General features: G+C 36.5%; 1 protein-coding gene across 1 annotated transcript in view; it reads right to left on the bottom strand.

Moving 5' to 3' along the window:
- The window catches only part of LRBA (LPS-responsive vesicle trafficking, beach and anchor containing), a gene marked incomplete at its 5' end in the record, with an annotated part of 547723 nt that overhangs the window by 518337 nt on the left and 24171 nt on the right, over window positions 1-5215 (bottom strand). The gene's annotated exons all lie outside the window — the stretch shown is intronic.

Raw genomic sequence — 5215 nt, 5'->3', positions numbered from 1 at the left:
AAATTTTTGTGCTATGACGTTCATAGTTTGTGTTTTATATTCACATGGTTTTCTTGCAAGGAAATTCTCATTTGTGCTAATATACTTGCATTATCAAGTAAATATTTTATTGACCAAGTCTATTACTGAATTGGAGCTGTTCATTTTTTTGTTGCTGACTCACTATAAAATTCAGAACTGTAGTCATCCCAAGGCATAAAGGCTTAGGCCCATATGGACAGGTATTAACTGTACTTTCATATAAAGAAAATAATCCAAGACCAAACCAAAATTAATACTAACTTACTCACGTCTACAAGAATACACTGCCCTGCTCAGCATACAATCACAACAACAATCAATTCATCCACAAATTATATTTCCCAAATTCTGCTTGAACCACAAGAAATAAACTTCAACATTTATTTATTAAATATTTAATATGTATATTTCTCAATTTTTTTAATGGCAAATATCTTAAATCAAGAGACCCACCAAAAAGAAAACAAAAGTCTATCAGTTAAACATATTAACTGGGAAGAAATAACTTTCTTTGTGGGGTCTGAATTCCAAGAGAGTACTTAACAAAGTACAAAGACAAGCAAAAGCACATAAAGACCACAGAAGAAAAAAGGAGAATGACTGAAAACACTAGATTGGTTTAGATTTTTCTTGTCAAGGCAGTAATGTTCATGGCATCAATTAATGGAATGGAATAGAAGTAAAAAATTAAAATAAAGAAACCATGTAATAGTGACAAGAACACAATGGAAGAAGAAAAGAAAAGGAAAAGTCAGAGGTGGAAACTAAAACAAATGATTTAAAAAAAGACCATCACAAAGAAGACTTGGAATGACTGAAAAAGGAATGAACTATTTTTAAGAAGATGGATTAGAGAGGAGTAGAAAATAGCTTAAAATTCTACCTCAAAATAGAAAAAATTGGGAACCACTTGTATTTGAGAAACACTACCACCACAAATTATACAAAATGTAAATAATAGCGAAAAAAGGTACATTATGGGCTAGATGAGTAATACAGGGTTTTGCAGTTTTTTGGCCAATAAGCAAAGTAGTCTTTAAGATAGAAAATTACTTTGTAATTCTGCATACAGTTTCTTAAACTGAATATTTTACATTACAAGGGATGTACTGAAAAAAATACAATGGCTTCAGAAAGGAAGGTAAAATACTGTTTTGTATTTAATATTACCCATTTGTCTCAGCTTTCTTTCTGATTCTTATCTCTTTTGAAGACTCTGTGATTTAAATTTTGAAGAACGTATTTAAAAGCAGTCAATGGGTCCTATTTACTCTGTCCTATAAACTGAAATTAAAGGGCAATATATTCAAAATAAGAAGAAAATATTTGGGTCAGTGTATATTGAACTTCTAAAATTACCACATTTGCTCTGGGAAGTTACTGAGGAACTCACTATTACTGAATTTAAAAGATGGCACGCAAACACTTTCATAAACATTAGTAACTATTGCATTTTTCCCAAAAGGGGCTAGTTTTAAAAAACCACAGTTGATTTTTTCTTTTAAAGGAGGTAGAGAAGCAGGAATTTGCACATCCAGCTCAAAATAAATTAACAAATTTCTTCCCCAAAGAAAGAAAAAAAGAATCATCAAAGCATAATGAATAAAGAAAATGAAAATCTGCTAGAGTTCTATACTGATTTTCCTTTATATTTCTCACTAAGACAGTAATGAAAAAAATGTAACATTATGTACCACATTATTGCAAAAAGTTAATTATAGGGGAAACTGGAGAGAGGGGATGAAGGGGTGCTGGAAAAAATATAGGAAAATGGTCAGGGCCCCTCAGATGTTCATAACCTTGGTGAGCATTTGCTGTGAATAGGTGGTGTGTGGGTGGAGTTAGTGCGCCTGCGCAGTGCCACCACCTTGGCTGACTAGTGCCTTGGGCGGTCACTGCCATGCACAGCCATGCTTTCCAACCTGTGGCTTCCAAGGACCTGTTTGCCAGTTACCTAGCTCATAGACCTGCGTGTAAGGGGTTTGGTGACCTAGCCTGGCGTACGAAGTGTGTGACCCAGTCTGGACAACAGACTTGAGGGGTCTGTGAGCTCTAGACTCAGCCCTAGCTCAACAGTTGGCCCAGTTGTTGCAGAAGAGCTCTACAACTGGCGATGTTGACAGGATTATGACATTAGCCCATAACACGGCAGGGGGTATATACAACTCTCTGTACTTTCCACAAAATTTTTCTATAAACCTAAAATGATCTAAAACATTGTCTATTAAGTAAAAAATATTTTTTTAATAAAATAAAAAGCAAAGCATTACAAAACTCTCCTGCCATTGCAGCTTTTGGTTTCCAGGTGAAAAAATATTTTAATAACTATTTTTGTTAGAGTGAGCAGGACTGAAGCCATGTTGGGACCTAAAACCGCATGGGCTATAAGCAAATTTTTAAAAGACAGTTTTTTTCTTGGCATGAATTTCTCTGAGTTCTCTTTTTTCCCATGGTTAGTTGATATTTTGAACCTTGGTTACAGGGCAAAATGACATTATTTACATTAATGTAAAGTTCTTTTCCAACCAACTTGAAGCCACAGACCCGCAACGAGGCACATACTTTCCAGTAGCACCCTGAGATAAGGATGGGAGTAGAAAGCAGACGGAATCTTGGCGAGACCTTGTACCTGGTTCCTTGCACAGAGTCGCCATGGCTCACATCTCCCTCCCTCCTGCTTCACATTCTCCCACGTTCCATTCCCTTGGTCCCCTCTTTAAAAACTCCTCAGTAAATCTGAGTCTTTCAGGTGGCTTTGGCCTGGCCATTCTCCTTCAGGTTTACTGGGGAGATGGCTTTAGTCTAGCTATTCTCCTTCTTCAGGTTTACTGGAGAGATGGGTTATCCTAACATCTCCCCTCAGGTCATTGGTATTCCTGAATAAAAGCTGACTTCCATCTTCACCAACATTTGACTTCTGAGTTGTTTCTTTTTGAAAAGGGGCACACAGCCGGACCTGTGTGCCCAATAATGTTTTTTCCTAATTATAATAATAATTTGAAACTACTAATGGAATTTTGGAAAAGACAATGTAAATTTTGAAAATCAAAATTGCTAATAGCCAACTGCATGGAAATAATTAAGAAACTTCACAGTAAACTTCCTTGCTTTTACCATGTATAAAAGGTGTATACTTCACATAGTTATAATCATAAAGTATTGCTTTTTTTTTTCAACTTAACCTACTGTGAACATTTTCTCGTATTACTAAACACTATGAAATCTGTGAGGAATTAATCTTACACTTAAAACTTTGAAAAAAATTATTTTTCCTACTGCAAGTCAAATAATATAAGTGTGGGGGGGACAGAGAAGACAAAAAATAAATAACCATGGAATCATGCTACACCCAGTCCCCCGTATGTGGGTTCTGCATCCATGCATTCAATCAATCATGGATTGAAAGTATTAAGGGTAAAGGAAAGTAGAACATTTCACAAAGTTCCAAAAGGCAAAACCTGAATTTGCTGTGTGCCAAGCAGTACGCTGAATTCATATGAATGAAGTGATGCATAAGCAGTGTTGTAGTGGATTGAATTATGTCCCCCCAAAACTCACCAAAGCTTGAATTGTGTCCCTCAAGTTTTACGTATTAGAAACTTGGTCCCGACTGTGACTGTTAAGAGGGTGGAAAATCCTATTATGGTAATTGAAAGGTGGGGCCTTGAAGATGTGATTAGATTCTAGGACCACGCCTTAGCAAATGGATTAATAATGGTGGTCAGGGGCGTGATTCAGAGGACTTTAAAAGGAGAGTGAATGAGGAGGCTACTCTTTCTCTGCTCTCTCTGCTTCCACCATCTTGCAACATGAGACCCCTGGGTCACTGTCACCACCACCAGATGGACTTTGGAGTTTCCAGCCTCAGAAACTGTAAGTAATAAATTTCTTATTTCTTTATGAAAATCACCCAGTTCCAGGTATTTTGTTAAAAGCAACAGAAGCAGACTAATACAACTGTATTAGGTATTATAAGTAATCTAGAGATTATTTAACATATACAGGAAGATGTGCATAGGTTTTATGCAAATACTATGCCATTTTTTATAAGGGATTTGAACATCCTTGGATTAGGGATGACTGCATTTGTTCTGGGACACATGATTACAGTACACAGCAAGGGAAAAAATAGTCCCCAACTACTGGCTAGTAGCAACATCAAGTTTGGAGCAAAACTCTCCAAGCTACATTAGTTTGCCAAACAAGTAGAACAGCAGATAGACAGAAGGCAAATCCTTGCCTGAAATATACCAAAAGAAGTAAAAACATTATTTCTGAATTTAATATAATCCACCAACAAATTCCTTCAAAATTTCGTTATTTTTCGTCAATCTCAGTCTAGAGTCACAAGATGAGTCCTTTTGGGGTTACATTATCTTGTCATTAATTTCTTTTTTATGAAACAGCACAACATCCAGAAAAATACAACTGATATAAAATAACATCTCCTTCATCCTAACTTGGTCATTGTAATATCATACATTCTTCAAGTTTACCGAGCATCACCACTAAGTTCTAGTCAACATACAGGGATTTAGGATCTTGCACCCATATACAGTATATGCTTTTATACTTGGAAGGAACAATGTAGAAGGAAAGATGGGCAAAAATAAAATTGCTGTAGGAGTTACTGACCAGTACGACTAGTGCTAGAATGATGCTATATTTTAGAGCAGCATTCCCTTTCCAAACCTTTAATTCAGAAAAACACATGGAAGAAGACAAAGTAGTGAATACCAAATAAACATTTAGCAATCAATAAACAGATTAAAAGATTACATATCACAAATACTTTCTTATTTAAGCATCTACCTACATACATCTTCTCAAGTGCAGGGGGGTGGATTTTTTTTTAAACCTATCATTCATTTCTGCATTCATCCCCAACCAACCACATCTAATCCATCACACACTACTAGGTTTGAGTGGAGAAAATACCAAAATCCTTGATTTAATTTATTTGATTTTACTCAAGTTTATTCAGAAAGTTAGCAAATAATCAAGACTATAATATAAAAGCACAAAGATGTCTAACATGCCAAACAAACTAAACCTTATCAAAAATCCTACGGTTTGCGGGCCGGCCCGGTGGCGCACTGGATAAGTGCGCCACTTGGGAAGCGCGGCGGCGCTCCCACCCGAGGGTTCGGATCCCACATACAGACCGGTTCCCGCTAGCTGGCTGAGCGAGGCG

Source organism: Galeopterus variegatus, unplaced genomic scaffold (assembly GCF_000696425.1).
Source record: "Galeopterus variegatus unplaced genomic scaffold, G_variegatus-3.0.2 Scaffold245, whole genome shotgun sequence".
NCBI lineage: Eukaryota > Metazoa > Chordata > Mammalia > Dermoptera > Cynocephalidae > Galeopterus > Galeopterus variegatus.
Note: the sequence above shows the minus strand (reverse complement) of the source record. Positions and strands in the feature narration are given on the sequence as shown.